The sequence below is a fragment of the Cryptomeria japonica genome, chromosome 7 (genome assembly GCF_030272615.1).
Source record: "Cryptomeria japonica chromosome 7, Sugi_1.0, whole genome shotgun sequence".
In the NCBI taxonomy this organism is placed as follows: Eukaryota; Viridiplantae; Streptophyta; class Pinopsida; order Cupressales; family Cupressaceae; genus Cryptomeria; species Cryptomeria japonica.
Genome location: NC_081411.1, coordinates 608,219,042 through 608,239,793, shown reverse-complemented (window position 1 = coordinate 608,239,793; position 20,752 = coordinate 608,219,042).

Below are 20,752 nucleotides of genomic sequence, written 5' to 3'. Positions count from 1 at the left end.
TTACCCTTTGATAATCAACTGGCTCCATTTTACATACCCCAAACTAGACCATTCAAGTTGACTCATTAGGTGTCATTCTGAAATGTAGAGGAAATTTTTGAAATGGGCCTCTCAAATTCACTCAAATTTAATGAGTCCCAATAGTGGCTCTGACTGGGGATGGTTGATTGCAAGATCAACACAAGAATTCAGAATCTATGGTAGAGCAGACCACCCAAAAAAATGGAATACTTATCTTCTCTTCTCAAAATCAAAGGGCTCCTTATTCTACCCAAGCATTAGGGCACTTTATTGAAAACCACAGAACTGAAGCAAATCAACTGTACAAAATATACAACTTATAAATCGCCCCAAGCCATCAAAACTGAAATCAATTCTTACCTTTGTCAAACACATGATTTTCATTTCCACAAATCAAAGGTAAGCTGAAATCATCATTCACATCCACCTGATCAAAAACACTGCCACTTATAATCAGCTGATCACATAAAACATAATCATCAACATGTTCATAATCATTCAATCTTTAAAAACCAAACAAATGCTGAAAGGGCTGGTCACTAAATCACATAAGAGTGCCATACTCTTTACCATTACTTCCCGGCTGAAAAGAGAAGTAACCCAACTTATTTTGAACACTGGGAGCATCAAGCATATCTAAATCATTAGTTTGCACAAGAATAAAACATTCATCCTTAATACAGTCTTGCAAACTAGAGAGGAAAACTTCCTCATAAAATGACTGCACCTCATCTTGTTGATCGCAATTTCTATCAGCACTTTGCACAAGTAAAAACACATGATCATCAATTGTCAATGGTTCATTTCCCACTTGCAAATCAGGGAAAATTATTTCAGATTTGTCATGCCTTTTAAAAGAAAGATCCACACAATGCATATTAAATTTTGAGTTCATATCAACATATGAATCTACATCTTCACACCTATCAACCGTATATGCATTTTCATCTTGTCCATCACTCAAATCAAAAATAGGGAAAGAATAAACAACATATGTATCATACTGCACACCCTCAAAAACATCATCAATATCAAAACATGTACTGGTTGGGTATGAGAGATTGGGCACACTTTTGGATGCATACCTCTGAAGATCGGCAGCTAAGAGCTCTAAGATTCATTCACTACTTAGTGAACCTTCTCCTTTGTTTTCATTTTCCTTGGCTTCATCTTTTGTGTTGTAAACATTGTCCCAATCCGATAAAGGTATTAAATCTGTAGTGTTCATGTCTTTATACACATTTATTTCATCATTACAACAACTTGCACATGCATCCTAACCTTTATCATGCTGCTCATAAAGTGCTCCTATATGTTGCAACATAGTTTCATAACTTTGGTTGCAAACATTTTGTGGATTTAACTTAACAATATTGTCATTCATATTATTCAAATCTAAAAACTCTAGAGAGTTACAATCATACACACTAGAACAACAATTTATATTTTAATCCTCCTCATACTAAGAACAAAATTTTGTACTACCATGCTAATCATAAGAATCATTTTCAAAACCACAGGAGATATCCCTATTCACATATTCATCTCCATTACTTTGGTATTCACCAATTTCACTGTCAGCATCAGTATACTCAATATTATGTGCATTTTCAGATTTATTCCTTTCAATCTCATATATCCATTCTTTAATACATGCGACACTTTCTTCTCTCAAGGTTGTAGACCAATTAATTGATTCAGGCTCATCAAGCTCGAAAAATAACTCAATCCAAATAGACTCATGGGGTCTAGCATCAGCTGAAAGCTCATTTAATGTAGCTATAAATCTTTCATAGAAAACATATGATGACTCTTCCTCTTTTCTTTTCCCTACCTTCTTTCTTAAAAACAAGATAAACTTCTCTTGGATCTTTTGAAGACATACTTTAATCTCTCTATCAATTTCTTTCAGATTTGACAAAGGATTTTTAGATCTAGGAACTACATCTAGATCCATCAAGTTTATAACATTTATTGAACCATTACTATGACCATTCATCCTTACTGTTTCATAAATTCTTTTCAAAACACATGTAGTCACAAATTTTCAGAATCATACACACTTCTCCCATCACTTATGACTGAAAATTTTCAAAACATGAAGTATGTAAACTACAAATTTTCTTTTCCTTTCAATGGTGACGGTTTCACCTTATAAGGAACATATAATTTCATAGATACTTTGAGGAATACCTGGTAAAATAATTGCTGATGTTGTTCACTTTTTATTTCTCCTTGACTGGGACCTTCAATCTCAAAATTCCAAGCCTTTGTTACCTCTTTGCTATAAGTTCACCAAATCTTTTAAATTTTTTACAATAATGCACCCTGGTGCAGAGATCTTTCAGAGTCGCCACTCACTGCTGTGAGAATTTATAAAATCATTTATAGAACATGAATAGATCTAGACTTATACAAAGATTAAAAGGATAACATACTTTCAACACTTGGATGGGAATTGACTCTTATGACAAAAACAAGACATTCTTGACTTCACACAACACTACCAAGCAAATAACTATAGATCTGAAAACACTTTCAGATTTACAACACTTTTATGACTCTTTCCTCAAATTGGATAGGCACAACTCTGAGATTCAATTCAACATGAGTTATTACAACACGTCCCCAGCAGAGTTGCCATTTTTGTTGTTCACCAAAACTAGTTAACCCAAGTACACCTGCAATCTTTCTATGAAATGGCCAATTTCAGTCAATGGAATACTTCAGGACTTGGACAACATAATATAGGACCCTAATTGATCCTCCTGCACTTCAAGTTCTGCTAGACCTAGGGGGGACACCCTTTAATGCATTAAATACAACAAGTTACAATCATATGACTGCATCAACAATAAACAGATATATCATTCCACAAGTTCAACAGGTTAGAAAAAACACTACAGATTGGCTAGATCTGTATAAACAATAGATGAAACAGAGCTTGGAATGAATAAAACACAACCCCTATACATGAAGGGAAATAGATTTTCTTTAAATTTGTATGAATCTGAAAGTATCCCCAAATCCTTCAAAGACCAGTGCCTTGTTCATTGGGCATGGAGTCACACACAGAACTACAAATGCAAATCATAGTTGCAAATTCATTTTCCTTACAAAATATTCCTGCATCAATACCTTATACCAATGCAATACTTGACTCATTCACAAAATTATCAGATCTTGGATACATATCCCATTATATATGACTGATTATAGAATTTAAAACCTTCACAAAAAGATACCTACAAACAGTCACAACAATCTCCTAGAGATGACAAATTCCAGCCTCCTTGAGGATTCAATTTGTAACAATGAAACATACCTAGAGACAATCTTGTGTGAAATTTAACATAAGTAAAACCTGCAACTAGAAAAAAAATCTGTAATACTAAAATGCAGCTCTATACCCTGAAAGACCCATAGAATTTTACAAGCTTTGGAAAAGAAATTCAAAATTGCAAACCATGAAACTCTAAAGCATTTCTCCAAAATTATGGAACCCCTACAATTGAGAAGAAAATGAGAATAAGAAGAAGAGGGAAAAGACCAGATTTCATCAGAAACTGCCAAGTGCCTTCTTTCCCCAACTAAAAAATATTCCTCCTTCCTTCTGATGCAAACTTCTCTCAAAATATCTAAGACTGTTGAAACAAACAACATGACTGGATTCCTCGTCCCGAGAGCTTTCCAATGGTATATAATGCTTGCATATTTGGACAAAAATACCTCTCAGGCAAATTAATCACTCTAATGGATCCATCATTTAATTTTTTGCATTTTTTCCAATAGTCTGGACTTTACTATTTAATTTTAATTTTTCTCCATTTTCAGCCCTGCTTCCTACCATGTGGTGACTTGTGATTCGCTCACAAGGTCTACTAGTCCGCCACTTCATCGCCTCACGGACTGCCACCTGTCCGCCACTAGACTGCTCCAGCATCGCCTCGCGGACTGCCACCTCATCTTTCGCTATTTCGCAAAGGGTAACCGGCGAGAAACTTCGTAATGCAAAACAACATGCATCGTCCGATCATCCTCAAGATGCTCAATCTTTACCTCGGGAGCCGCTTTACCTGTTGGGCCCACCACCTTTCGGCTACTTCATGAAGGGTAACTGACGTGCAACTTTGCTTCACGAAAAAGCGCGCATTGTCGATCTGCTACAAACTTGCTCACCAGTTAACTTGTTGTTTCTCTACAAAATTTGCCTTGGGAACTATGCACATGTGGGGTCCATCTGGTCATTGGCTAGCCTCCTCACCTTGAGATTTGCGCATGCGCACCTGGGGTCCATTTGGGCGTCAAGCTTGCACTTGTGTCAAAAGCCTTCAAGGCTTTGACACTATGGTTATGTGGGTTCTTATATTTAAATACTTAAAAACCGCATCACCCAGCCAATGTGGGATTAATGCTTATGCCTGGAAATGCATTTTTGAGGGTTTATAATGGCCACACATGGAGGAACTGGCAATACACTTAGCAACTGCATTTGCTTGAAGGGGTTTCATCGCCTTTTATCTGCCACACACCACAAGGGAGGAGACCACACCTGCCAAGTGCAAGTTGCTTTCAGTTTTTCACTCCTGCTCCACATACCACACAAGGAAGAGGTTGTTTTCCTGAAAGTTTGAAAATTCTAATGCCTTTTCAACACCACACGTAGGCAAGAAAAATTTCTTGAGTTTTACACCCGCCAGTGGCATTTCCTAGAGAGTTCTACAGCCTTCTCCATACCATGCAAGGAGGAGTTGCCTTAACATAGCAATGAATTTGGTTGGAATTTCATTGGTTGCCTTTTCACCATACCATGCACAATAGGGAGGAGGCATTGGCTACTGATTGCATTCGCTGGAGGATTTCCAAAATCCTTTTAACCACCACGGCAGGGGACGTTGCTGGCATTGCACCTACTAATTGCATTTGACTTCTCTACCTTTTACATGTTGCATGGGAGGAGGTTTGTCATTCACCTGCCAATGGTATTTCCTTTGGGTTTAAAACATTGTCATTTTCCTTCCTCCATTGCGCAGCGGGGTTAGACTTTTGCCAAACACAACAAGGAAGACTAGTGAATGTCGTGGCATTTGCAGAAGTTTTCATTTCTTTTCCAGCCATCACGTGGAAGAAAGTAGTGAAGATGAGATTGAACAAGACATAAAAATAAATGAGAATCATCTCCCTGGCATTTACTGCATGTAAATTTCTTTTAATGCCCTTCTCTGTTGCCAAAGCCAAAAAATACATTACACAAGCCAAATTCTTGTTTGGAAGCTTCCATGTCTTAGACATGCTTTTCACTTTTTGCACTTGATGACACGCATCAATAATTTTAAATCTTCACTCAAACCAAGTTTCCAATGGAACTCGAGCTGGCATAGATATACATTGCCATGAATTTAAGACCATTTTCACATAAAATTAATGCACGGACATGAGCCAGGTCGGGGCCCAAAGTGGGCTCGACTAAAAAAAAATTGATTTCATTTCAATTGACCATTGAAAATACCTTAGGAACCTTAAACATACCTCTGAAATCGATCGGCACCATTTTTTGATCATTAAACTGAGTTTCATGACTTTCAGGCACCTGCGCCACATTTTCGCATTGAATCCCAAAGACATATTTTTCAAACTAGTCAAAACACCTTTCTGGACTTTGCAAACTGACAAGTGTGTACTCTAATATACAAACATAAACTTTGCCAAGCCGTTTCTCAAGATGAATCTCGAGTGAAGAAATATCAATGGTCAAAGATGACCAACTAGCTCTGTCAGCACAATGAACCTGATAAAACCAATGCGCAGGGAACTCAAGGTGCCTTTCTTAAAAATATCAAACGATCTTCGTAGACCCTTAAATCTGAGGTATAGATACCTTGAAGTATAGATCAAAACTTAGAATGCTCAGTTCAACTGGGAAGCTGACTGGGTGCAAATAGTGAGCTCATGAAAATAGCCACTTTAACTGATGTTGCAATGAAAATGTAGAAAATTGAATGAAGTGGCTCAAGAGATCATCTTGGAAAACTGATCAAATGGATTCATAAGACTTGAAACTTGGCATGGAGGCACACTTATATGCATACAATTCAATGCACTTTGAATTTTAGCATGACGATCAACAGATCAAAAGATATAGGAGCTCGAAGTAGGCTATTTAATAAAATCTGCATTTGCACCTAACATGCACTTTCAGCTCACCCCTTGAAATGGGTACCTGATCAATTGATCCAAAATGAATTCTAAAAGTTTCAAAACACTTCATAGGCCAAATGTGAGATACAAGACACATTTCCCAAGCCTTACCCTTTGATAATCAACTGGCTCCATTTTACATACCCCAAACTAGACCATTCAAGTTGACTCATTAGGAGTCATTCTAAAATGTAGAGCAAATTTTTGAAATGGGCCTCTCAAATTCACTCAAATTTAATGAGTCCTAATAGGAACCAAATGGGTGTTTAGAAATAACTAAATGAGGATGGAGAAGTTGTGAGGAAAAAGGAAAAATATGTTTGTAAGGGCTATGCATAGGTTGAAGGTATTGATTTTGAATAACTTTTGCACTTGTGACATGTTTAGAGGCAATAAGAATGTTTTTTTCATTCTCAATTTATAATAAATTTAAATTTTACTAGATGGATGTCAAACTTGTATTCTTGAATGTAAATCTCGAAGAGGAAGTATAGATTGTGCAACCAGAATATCTACCATGAGCAAAATATCTGAATTTTATATGCAGATTAAAGAAGGCCTTGTATGGGTTGAAGCAAGCCCCTAGAGCATGGTATTCTATATTAGATTTATATGTTTAACAACAAGGATTTAGAAGAGGTTTTGTAGATCAAAACTTATACATTAGAGTTGAAGAAGATCATCAATTGATAATGGTTGTATATGTTGATAACATAATTTTTTGAAGAAGCAATGATAAGATATGTACAATTTGTTGAAACTATGTAAGATTATTTGAAATGTCCATGATGTTAGGTGAACTATCATTCTTTCTTGGTTTGTAGATTTCATAGTCTAATAAAGTTTTTTTTTTTTGCTAAACCAAGTGCATAAAGGAGATGTTAAAGAAGTTTCAAATGGAAGATTGCAAGCTAACTAATGCACTTATGGTGATAGGGTGTAAACTAAGCAAATAAGATGAATTCCCATTAGTTGATCAGACAAGATACAAATCAGTGATTAGGAGTTTCTTATATTTGAGTGCTTCTAGGCTTGATATCATGCAAGTAGTTTGCATGGTAGCCAGATTTCAAGATACACTAAAAGAAATAAATGTCAATGCAGACACAAGGATATTCAAATATCTAAAACAAACTATGGAATATGATCTATAGTATCCCAAGAGCAAAGATTTTAGTTTACATGCATATACAAATACTGATTGGGTAGGATGTATTGATGATAGGAAGAGCACTAGTGGTGGTTCATTCTTTCTTGGAAACAAATTGGTTTCATGGCATTGCAAGAGGCAAGATTGTGTGTCACTTTCAACTACAGATATTGAGAATATAGTTGTTACTTCATATTGTAATCATTTTTTTGGATGAAACAGACCTTGAAGGACATCAAGGTAGAGTATGGAGAACCTATATCAATTCTTTGTGATAATACCAGTGTCATCAATATATCAAAGAACCTAGTGATGCACTCTAGAACAAAGCATATAGCCATTAAACATCACTTTCTTAGAGAAAAGGTTGCAAACCAAAAGGTTAGACTTGAATATGTGGATACAAATTACCGACTTGTAGACATCTTTACAAAGCCACTTCCCAAGGAGACATTTCAGTCTCTTTGACAGAAGTTGGGGGTGTTACCCCTCTCTTCCATCTAAGTGATCACATGGGGACCAAGACAATGTTTCATTTTTTTTACTTTGGAGAGCATATTTTTAGACCACCCTTTCCCATTGATGTCTAAGGGGGAGAATTTGATAGTTTAAGGGAGGAGTGCGCAGTGCATTGCAGAGAAGATGACGAGTATTGGAAGTGAATTTCACCATCAATGACAAAGGGGGGATTATTAATTTCAGGATTTGATACAATTTTTTCATTAATGTCAAAGGATTGGGCAAAGAAGTGTGTAGGCTTCATACTTGTTCATTTTAATAGCACCTAGGGCTTCAATACACGTTGTGTTATCGAATATATACAAATGCATAATCCCACAATTGGGCCACAAGGGTTATTTTGAATGTTTATATGACCCAACACAAATAAGGTTAAATGTGAGAAAGTTCTCACATATTTTTGGCTAAGCTCTTGATGAGTATACACCCACCCTATGTCCCCATGAGTGTGTTGTGATAAAAGAAAGTTCCCTTGTGGGGTTGTAGGGTACTTCGCATCCTCGTGAATGTGGAGTGATGGCAACTAGGTATGTTGTCGGATAGCAAGGAGAGAAGGATATGCATCTCAAAACCCTGCACCACTGATGATGTCATCAAAAGATGGCTCGTGAGACAACAAGAAGAGAATGGAAGGTGGTACTGATTCCAAGGAGTAATACGAATTCCACGTGGCCTATTGGGCCTAATTATAAAAACAAACATGTATTGACATGGAGGTGCCTGCCACACATTTCGTAGGCCCGACCAAGACTGTTAGGGATAAAGAAGAACCCCGCGCCCCCACAATATTAATTATTTCATAAATAATCCCTACAGATTAGCAAGGTAAGGTGAATGGGAGTAAGCTTAACAAAGCTTTACCCCGCAGTCCCACGATGGGAATAGAGTTGACTAGTGTAGACCCGTGGGCTCAAGGGGAGATAAGAATAGTGATGTGGATTTTGGGACCACCATGTAAGATATTAGAAAATGGTTAGACAGTGACCAAAGTAAAAAAAAATTAACATGACATGAGGATCTAACAACCAAGTTTTATAATGAAATGAACTGACAGCTCCACATTAAACTACTAAAATGGCTAACTATTTTAGCACGGACAATACATAGTCTAGGAACTTGCAAAATACACAATTGGTGAATATGATTGGGCCGACTATGGTGTATTATGGGAAATTGGTGAAAGAATAATTTTGACAACACATCAAGATTGCTTGCTAACTTCATGGATAGACCAAGATGCAAGACGATGATGAACAACAAATCTAGAACAAATCATTGCATGAATTCAATGCAACAAACTTTTGTGTTTTATTTGTGATAAGGTATGACTTGGCCAACTTCCTAGAGATGGAAATAAAGCATATAAATATATAAACTGACGTAGAAGTTTGTTGTTGATGTTGTAAAAAGTAATGAAAGCCTGGTATTGTAGAATAGAATAAGGTATGTGTTGGTTGTTATTATTGCCATATGTGTTGTCATTAATGTCAAATCCTTTGGTCTGGATTGTACGAATGTGGTATGATGAGCAGGAGTGTTCAATTTAAGTATATTGTGTGCTTGAAGGTTTCCTGGTTTCACCTGATGCGTTTGGTATCTCGAAAGATATTTTCTATATTATTGCTGGGTCCAGAGTGGTCTAGAACTCGAGGCCTTAGACTGGATATTAAGATTGCATAGAGTGCGGATAAATTTTAGGTCTGACCTTGGTGTTGTATGTAGCATGTTGATATGTTTGAGGAGGAACAATGTGATATGGTTCACTTTTCATTACTTGCCACCACCAAAATGTTTAGTGGAGACCTATTTTAGATCCCTGTCTCAACTGACATTGAAAATTATAATTTTCAGAGATAGTGTATATAGGAGTTTGATTTGATGATTCTATGTGTGGATTTTTTTGTTGAAGACATGTGAGATCGAAGGAATCGAGTGATTGTGTGAGATACTTACCGAAATCAGTTCCGACGATACAAACTTGTTGGAATTGTGTTGTCATTGATGTCAACTAGATTGTGTTGTCATTGATGTCAACTGGTATATCTTGTCACCGGTAAGTATAGATTATTGACCGATGAGCAAGTATTGGAGACCGATAAGCATGTGACCGAGAAGAAAGGAAGGATGATCCATAAAGAATGTGCAGACAACTGGTAAGTAGTTGGATGTCAATCAACAAGACTCCCATCGGATGAAGATGTTATCATAAGATGAAGATATGACCAACAAAGTTTGGGTTGCTGCAAGTTAGTAAGGTAGACAAAGGGGGTTTCTACCAGGTTATGTGCCTGATTGAAGGTGAATCTACTCAATGTCAGCTAAGTCATATCAATGCTATACCGGAAGTAGAGAAAGTAATGTATTGGCAACTGGTTCCTATCAGATGGTGGTCAACAAGTGACAAATATCCACTTCTACCGGTAAGTGGTAACACAAAGCTTATCTCCCAACATGCACAAAATGCATTATAACCCTCTGGGATAAGAAAATCAGAGAAGTTAAAGGCAGGTGGTTGAAGGCATATACCGGATGACCATAGTGGAATATGAGGATGCCTCAAGTGCATGAAATCAGAGATATGTACTAGTTCAACAAGTGAAAGCATGATGAGCTACCGGCTGAGGTGAGATCTGAGCTAATGAAGGAGAAGGAAAAGCATAGCACTTGCAGACATGGATCTACTTTAAGATGTTGAAGTCAACCAGAATGCAGATGTAGGTTGATGCATGACAATTGAAGTTTGATGGCATGGTATCATCAAGGTTATTACCAATATATAGGAACATGTATTATCAACTAGTAAGTAGGACAATTGGTGAGCTATAAAAGAGGCAAAGTGAAAAGCTCCTATTTGATGAAGATGAGCATGTTGTGTATTGATAAGGTTGGTGACCGGGCTAATGTGATCCCACTAGCAAAATAGATGACTGCATGGTTTGAAGGTTTACCGGTTAGTGTATGTTAGGTCCCGAAGACAACTGAGAGGGGGGGGGGTGAATCAGTTGTCAAATAAATTCAAACCAAAAACAACTTGACCAACTTAATGCTTAATACCGGTAAACCAGTTTAATATGCTGGTAGATAGTTTTAACAATTAATTGCTATACCGGTAAGGATTAGTGTATGAAACATAAAGACAAAGTCATCCACAACACATAACACCAATATTTGTACGTGGAAACCCTGTAAGGGGAAAAACTACAGTGGGAAACCTTACCCACAATTAGATGATACTACTGCAGATAGTAAGTGTACATAAATGGGGTCTGCACATGCAGAAAGGCCAAGCGCCTAGAGCTCACTGCTCAATTACAAAATGGGAGTCACACTGACTATAATTGGATGGTTAAATCCAATAAGAATGTACCGCACAAAATAGCATCTTCATATGCTGGATTCAGTACCGGTGTAGTTCTGATTGTCTTCACAAAAACCCTTCTTCAATCTTCAAATGATGTCTGCATGTATAGCTCTACTTATTCTCGCATATACCTTCACACAATCCTTTTTCGCATTCCACACTTGATCTTACAAATAAGATCTTACATTTATACCATATCCTAAGACCAGTTTTAGTAGGTCAGCTCTACAAGATATTACAATAAAACATTTTACAAATAATACAATATCCAACGCAATAACCGATTCAACATGTTGGCTTAATGCATTTACAACAATAATTAATCATCTCCATAGTGTGTCATGCAGATCTGGAAAAGATAAACTTGCCGGTGTAACTTGGACCTATTTGTCGGTAACAACAAATATGCAAATGCTAATATGCCAATAAACAAAACTCCAAGACAAAGTGTCCACATGATGTCTTCGACATAACCAAGTGTTTTCCATATCATTCCAAGTGTCGGTGATCATTATATCTTGCCGGTGTACTAGATACCAGTGACTATGCATGAGTCACTTGCTTGCCGGTGAATGTTGTTGATTCTCCAAAGTGCCAGAGTTGATAAGTATTTAGTAGGTGTTGACATCAATGACAAAACCATACCAAAATACCAATAGTGTATAACCAGCAAGGTGATATGAACTGGTAGGTATATCTCGGTTGTGTGCTGTGGTCGGTGACCATGCCTGAACCGACACAGGGACCTGAGGTGGATGCTGACAAACAAGACACATAGTCTGCAAGTGGAAAATGTACAGTAGTCAATGAAGAGTGTTTTGGAAAGGTTGGTGATGAGTTGATCGACATTAAATGAAGATCTCGAATATCACGGGTCAATTGCAGGGGTTTGTGGCTCAAGACAGATCAGAGGACAAAGAGTTGATTCATTGGCATCATGATCAATGCTGAGTGTCCAAGTGTAGATCGGATTTGGTGAAGGCAACCAAGAGTTCATTTAATATGATTGACAAATGCAGGTCGAAGATCAATTTGTCCTATTTGCTAAATATAGAAAATGTGTATTGGAAGCAGCAATATTGGTAGTGATGTCTGATTGCTTGCAGGTTGTCAATCCCCATGTAGATCAGATGTGATTTGATACAGTTCATGGTCGATGGAAGGAACCCTAGCGTGCAAAAATTTGATTCTTCATTTTGGCAGGAAAGCTTGGCTATAAATATGCAGGTAGAAGACCTAAGTGATTAATGTTGCCAATTATGTTGTCATGTTGGATAAGAGTGTGTAAGTGTGCATCAGAGAGTAACTAGTCAAAGAGTTCATCAAAGATCATAGTGACTGAGTATTGGAAGGTGTAACTAGTGAGAGGGTTTAGTAGAGGTTTAACTAGTAAGGTTAAAGTAACCAGTAAGCTCCAAAAGAGTATAACAGTTGAGTGAACCGGCAAGGGATAAATGCCAAGATAGTAGCAAAGAGTCAAGAAGAGAAGGGTGAGTACTGGTGTGGATCAAGCAAGGCAGAAATAGAGCAGAAAGTGGGTTGGTAGTGTTAGAACCTTAAGAAGGCATCAGCAGTGAGCAAAGATGAACAAAGTCTAAACCGGTAGCGACAAGTTGCAGTGTGAGCAGAGAACTGGTGGAGATCAGAGAAAAGTGAATTGACAGAGAAGAGATAGAGTAATAGAAAGAGGACTCAACTGGTAAGGTTGTGGTAAAGAGTGAAGAAGAGCAGGAACGGTGTGAGTGGAGAACCGACAGAGAACAAAGAAGAGGTGAACCGGTGAAGAGATAATTACAAAGGTTATATAACTCATTTGTAACCAGGTTATTACTAATGTATTATTTACATTCATTGTAATCATTGAGTCGGTGCTCGGTGCAGGGGTTGGTTCTCCTTTGGGTTGGTGCCCATAAACAATTAGGGGTCGGTGCTCCTTGGGTTGGTGCCCTAAAATTAGAGGTTGGTGCTCCTTGGGTTGGTACCCTAAACTTTGTATTTGGTGTTTATTGTGAGGCTGGATTGGATCATTAGACTCGAGCAGCATTTCTCACTGAGGTTTTTCCCATATTGGTTTTTCCTCATATATCCAATGCTATGTGTTCTGCCCTTTGTGTGTGCTTGCATTTTTGTCTTCTCCTTATCTCACAGGTATATTCACTTTGTGTTAGATCTGCTAACCGGTACACACATTTAGGATTAAAAGGGTTAAGTTAGGAAACCACTGAGTCACCCCCCCCCCCCTCTTAGTGGCATCTTGTGTTCTAAAAAAATATGATTTTTCTTGTGGTGGATTCTCTTTGTTTTTCTTTCTTCTTCGACAGTGAGCCTTTCAGAGCAGTGAGACCATCTATAGTGAGCATATTAGTAGTAAGCCTTTCAGGTCAATGAGCCACCCATTGTAAAAATAACCTTAATCGGTGTTTATATATTGAGAATTAGCATTCTCTATGGTTTTTACATTCTTGGGTTTTCCACGTAAATTCTAGTGTCTAATTTGAATTTTGCATGTGTTTCCCAATTTTGTCAATTCTACTCAATATTTTGGATCTATGCATTAAGGTTGAAATTGTTAAATTTGTTGTTAACTAATTCAACCCCCCTCTTAGTTGCCTATATATTCAACAATTGGTATCAGAGTCATGGTTCCTTGATATAGGGCTTAACCTCTTGAGGTAGATCCTGATCCGATGGTGCACAAGTTATCCATTCCTATCTTTGAAGGATTTGATTACAGTTTTTAGAAAGTGAAGATAAGAGGTTATTTGGTTTCTCTAGGTTACAATACTTGGAAGGTTTTGGAGACTAGGTACTTTGTTCCAGAGAATGGACTCAATATTCTGGATGAAATTCAAGCTTATGAAAAAAATAAAAAAGCAAGGTATACTATATTTAGTGCATTATCAAAAATTGAATTGACTAAGGTTATCTCTTTAAATACTGCTTATGAAGCCTAGCAGAAGTTAAAAGACATCTATGAAGGGAATGAGAGGGTCAAGCTAACAAAGAGACTAACTACTAAGAGAAGATATGAGAACTTGAGGATGGAAGAAGGAGAGGATAATGTGAGCTATTTTGAGAAGGTTGATACTACAGTGAACAAGATCGGATAACTCAGAGGCACTTTGAGTGATGAAGATGTGATTGACAAGATTCTAATGACATTACCTGTAAGATAGAGTGACAAGATCTCTGCAATTGAAGAAACTTATGACCCAAACAAGTTCACCAAAGAGCAACCTATTTGGTACCCTACCTGCATTTGAAGTAAGGAAATTCGGAAAGGACAAAGACAAGTTAGAAACTGCATTCAAGGCATCTAAAGATAGTCTGGATGAGGAGGAAACCCTAGATAAGGTAGAAGAATTTTTTTTAAGTATTTTGAAGAAAGGCACTAGCAAATACAAAGGTATGTTGCCCTTTAAATGTTTTAGATGTGGTAAGATTGGTCATATTGCAACTAGATGTCCAGAAAGGGAAAATAGAAAAAAGTTTAAAGAAAAAAGAAGAAAGTTCAATAAAAAGGCATATTATATTAAGGATGGTGATGGTATCTCAAATGATGAATCAGACTATGAGGATGGTGATTGTTTGTTTTTGGTAGAGGATGTTCCTAAGTATGACATCTCTAAGACTGTTGCTAATGCATTTCATGCTAAAAGAGATAAGAATGAATGGTTGATTGATAGTGGATACTCAAATCATATGACTAGTGATAAAAAGAAGTTCATAAAGCTTGAAAGGTATGATGGAAGTGTTAGGATAATCGGTGGACAAATGGGAGGAGGAGTGAATAAGTTGTCAACAAATTATGAAACGTTAAGCACACAAAACCTTTTATCAGAATACCAGATATATCAATCAAGCACAAACATAAATCATAAACCAAATACCATGCATCCACAACACATAACACCAATATTTGTATGTGGAAAACCCAGTAAAGGGAAAAACTACGGTGGGAAACCTTGCCCACAGTCAGATGATACTTATGAAGTAAGTATGTGATTACAATAAAGGGGTATGCACATGCAGGAAAACAAACTGCCTAGAGCGCACTGCTCATCACAAAAGAGCCTCACTGACTACAGAAATATTCAGACTACAATACGAAAATAAGAGTGAACTGCAAGAATAGCATCTCCTATGCGTGAATATAGTTCCAGTTAAGATCAATACCAGAGGTCTTAAACCTCTTACTCAAACCCAATTCAATCACCTATGATTGACCAAAACCTCTGCATATGATAACAACTTTATTCGCACATATATAATCCCATAACCCATTATCTACAAAGAGATCTTACATCATATAGATATAAAAACGAGACCTAAACAATTAGGTCAACCACCTAAAAGATAATACAATAAATCCATTACATAAACCTATAAACCAATATTAACCCAAGTCGACCAGAGACCGAAACAACATTAACCAAACAATAAATCCAATCGATAACGCATCGAGAGCATCCACCAACACGTTACATAAACCGGTCCATAACCTATGAGAATAACACAAAATAGCACCAGACCTAAAATAAGTCACCATAAACCAAATGCAACACCACCGACCAACTGGAACACGAACATGATAACTATCAGCATCTGGAGAACCTTCTAGAAGCTGCACCAACACCACTTATCAAATCCATCAAAAGATCTTCAACAAATATCTATCGATAAAACCCTTACCGGTAACCAAAAGGCTTACTAGAACATATGATAGCTTCCTGATCACCAAATCCCGAACCAACTGAATGTGACATGCACATAAATGACTAAACCAAACCAATTCCACCAAACTGAACGTACCAAAGAATAGTGGAGATGATCTCCAAATCAACATCACAATCCAACCACTCTATTGGAACCTGGTAGACAACCAAACAAACTATTGTTGATATCAATGACAAACATCAATGCAACACATAATCAATTCCTCCAAATTGCCAACAATATCCCCCTTTGGCATTGATGGCAACACTAGATGTGAAAAATATCCAAATGCTAAGAAATGCCAAATAAGTCTCCCCCAATGGAAAACACCCAACAAAAGATATATCAATGAAGTTCTGAACCAATTAATCATCCATAGACCAAGCTCCCCCTGTGATTGATATCTCAGTTCAGCTCTATTTTTCACATGTATATCTCTCTTCCTTTGACATCAATGCCAGAAATCTGACATAAACATCAAAGAAAAACCATAGATCCTCTAAACCACATAGTCGACTACTCCCCCTGAGTAGTAGCACCAACTCATCAATCCAGAATGAATTATAGTTCTGATAATGCATACCAGATTGATGCCAATCGACATCACTTAAATCTCTACCGAAGGGGCAGAGACCCCAATCTATCTCTAAGACACTCAAATGATTCCTTAGGCAAAGGTTTAGTGAAGATATCTGCAATTTTCTCTTTAGTGTTCACATAAACCAATTTTTGACTTCATTTGATTCTACCTTTTCCTTCAAAAAGTTATACTTGATTGATATGTGCTTTGTCTTTGAATGAAATATCGGATTCTTTGATATGTCAATAGCAGCATAGTTATCATAGTGAATAACTACCAGTTCATCACAATCTACCCTTATATCTTTCAACATTTGCTTCATCCATAGAAATTGTGTATAGCTAGTAGTAGCAACAACATACTCAACTTCAGCAGTAGATAAAAAGTACATGACTGTTTCTTGCTTATCCATGAGACAAGTTTCTTTCCAAGAAAGAAAGCTCCATCGGATGTGCTTTTTCGATCATCTATATCTCCATCCCAATCTACATCTTTATATGCACATAGTGTAAAGTCATCATCTTTAGGATACCACAAACCATAATCAATTGTTCCTTGTAAATATTTGAAGATCCTTTTCACTGCACTCTCATGATTCTCTCTTGGATCACTTTGATATCTTGATACAATACAAACTGCATTCATTATATCCGGTCTAGTCTGAGTCAAATATAACAGACCTCCAATCATAGATTTATACCTTGTAGGATTTACCAGAGTTGATACATCTTTCTTTGTCAATTTCTCACTTGTAACCATAGGAGTATCAACCAGTTTAGAATTTTCCATACCAAATTTCTTCAACAACTCTCTAGCATACTTAGTTTGACAGATGAAAATACCTTTATCAGTCTAAGTAATCTACAAACATAAGAAAAAACGCATTTCTCCATCCATAGACATCTCAAATTCATTCTTCATATTATCAAAGAATTCCATACATAACTTTTCTTCACCTCCAAAAATGATATCATCAACAAAGACCTCAACAATCAATATGTCATCATTAGTGATCTTATAATACAAGTTACTATTAGCATTACCTTTAGTGAAACCAAGTTGCAAATGATATTTGTCCAATCTAGCATACCAAACTCTAGGGGCTTGCTTCAATTCATATAAAGCTTTCCTCAATCTGAAAACCATGTTATTGTTATCTGAAAGACAAAATCCATCAAGCTTCTCAATGTATACTTCCTCTTCAAGATCTCCATTTATAAGTGCACACTTAACATCCATCTAATAAACCTTGTATTTCTTATGGGAAGCATAAGCAAGAAATAATCTCACAGCTTCAATTCTTGCTACCAGAGCAAAAGTTTCATCATAATCAATTCATTCCTTCTAACAATATCATTTGAAGACCAATATAGCTTTTTCCTCACAACTTGTCCATCTTCATTCAATTTATTCCTAAAACCCAATTTAGTTCCAATAACATTCTTATTTTTAGGTCAGGGAACTAAAGTACATATGTTGTTCTTTTCTATCTGATCCAATTCCTCTTCCATAACTTTCATTTAACATTCATCCTTACATGCCTCAACTACTGTTGCCAGTTCAATTTGAGAAATTAAGCATACCTCTTCAGTTGTCAACTTTCTCCTTGTTATCACACCTTTTCTCTTATCTCCAATGATTTGATCTTCTGAATGATTCATCCTTACATACCTGGGAGTCTTCTGACTTTTTGTTTCTCTGCTCTGATCTTCAGTTACTATTGAATTTTGTGATACTGTTGGGGTAACTGGTTCAGCATTTTGTTCTGGTGCAGGCACTACTGGATCAGTTATGATCATTTCCACTTCCGGTTCTCTTTCATAAGTTTTGATTTGACCTTTGTACCGCTCATCCACCTTGACATTAGCACTCTCCACAATTCTCTGCAATCTTTTATTATAACATCTATATGTTTTTCTTTCATTTGAATAACCAAGAAATATCCCTTCATCACATCGATGATTAAACTTTCCAATGGAATCATCTCTTTTGATAGAGCATTTACTACCAAAGATTCTAAAGAACTTAATTGTAGGTGTATGACCAAACCATAACTCATAAGGTGTCTTACCGGTGTCTCCTTTGATATGAACTCTGTTGAATGTGTATACTGTTGTGCTCACAACTTATCTCAAATAGATATGAGGCAAATTGGCGTCCATCATCATAGATCTAGTTGCATCCAAGACAGTTCTGTTCTTTCTTTCCACAACACCATTCTATTAAGGTGTTGGGGGTGCAGACAACTGTCTCCTTATGCCATGTTTCTCACAATACTAGTAAATTCATCAGATGTGAATTAACCACCCTGATCGGATCTTAAGCATTTGATCTTTAACCCTATCTCTGTCTCAACCATAGCTTTAAAGATCTTGGACTTTTCAAAGGCTTCAGATTTTTCCCTTACAAAAGTAACCCACATCATTCTAGAATAATCATCAATGATTAGCTTGAAATATCTATCACCTTGAATGCTTCTTATTCTAGTAGGACCACACAAACTAGTATGAATAAGATCAATAATATCATTATATTTGTCTTGTATACTCTTAAAAGAAGTTCTAACTTGCTTACCCATTTGACATTCCTTACATACCGGATTATGAGGCTTCACAATCTTAGGTATATCTCTAACTGCCTTAGTTTAACTGATCTTTATAATGCAATCAAAATTCACATGACACGACCTCTTATGCCATAGCCAACTCTCATCAATATGTGCAATCAAACATGTCTTCTCACCGAAGTTCAAATGAAAGATGTTACCTCTAGTCTGAGTACCGGTTGCAATCTCCAATCCAGATCCATTGATGAGTTTGCATTTTCCATCCTTGAACTGTAATTGAAATCCCTTATCCACCAGCTATCCTATACTCAAAATATTATGCCTTAAGCCTTCTACATAATAAACATTATCAGTGGTATAGTTCCTCTTCCTCTAATCATGCATGCTTTGTCATCTCCAAATCTGACCAAACCTCCATCAAATTCTTGCAAAGATAGAAACTTCCTTTTATCTCTAGTCATATGATGTGAACATCCACTGTCTATCACCCATTCATCCTTGTCTTCAACTTTAGCAACAAGGGCCTTCTCTTCATTTTGAATGATAGGTTTCGGAGCATCTTCCTTTATAGCTAAGAATACCCATTCCTTTCCATTGTCGGACCTTCATCATCAAAATCATCAATTACACCTTCCCCATAGCATAGTAGAATAATTTGTCTTTGTTCCTCCTATACTTATGCTTGTTCTGATATTCATGGTTAGGCTTAAAATATCTTCTAGCGTTTTCTTCAAATCTTGAATTCCTCTCAGGACATCTAGATGCAAAATGACTTATATTATTACATGCAAAACATTTGAAAGGAGATTTTCCTTCATACTTACTTCCTATCGGACCTTTAGGTACCCTTCTAGCAAATAGGGCTTCAAGTTGCTCAAGCTCTTCATCTTTTATCTTCATATCCTCTAGTTCCTTTTCATATAATGCTTTCCAATCCTTCTTGTCGGTTGATGATGTAGGTGCATTGAAAGCAGATTCAATCTTTGCAACTCCTTGAGGACCGAATTCTTCAAGCTCAAAAGCAGATAACTTTCCAACCAAAATATCCCTATTGAAATAAGGGTTAGACATTGTTCTCAGCTCATTAATTGCAGTAGCCTTCATTTTGTAAGCCGGTGGCAATGCTCTCAATACTTTAGAAATAATCTCATCTTCACTCAAAGATCCACTACATCATTGAATTACCAAGACAATTTCATTGAGTCTTTCTATAAAAGCAATAATTCTTTCATCTTCCTTCATTCCCAAGCTCTCATATCTCACCCAGTAACCATCAAGTTTAGCAATTTTAACAGTAGGGTCACCTTCATTCAGAGTTTCCAACTTATCTCATATAGATTTTGTAGATGATTTATTTGTTAATCCGATTACTTGCTGATTTGAAAGGGCCCTCAAAAGGGCTTCTTTAGCTTTGCAATCATTTTTAATGTTCTTATCCAAGTCTATTGGAGGAGGATTGCCAGATGCCAGATCATAAGGAGTATAGCCTTTCTTAGTGATCTCCCAAATCTCTTTGCTAAGACATCTCAGATGAGTCTCCATCTAAAGATTCCATACTCTATAATTTGTTTCTTCAAGCCCAGGGTTGTTCTTTTGGTAAGCAATTGAAGTTGAATGATTACTAGCCATAGAATCTTCCTC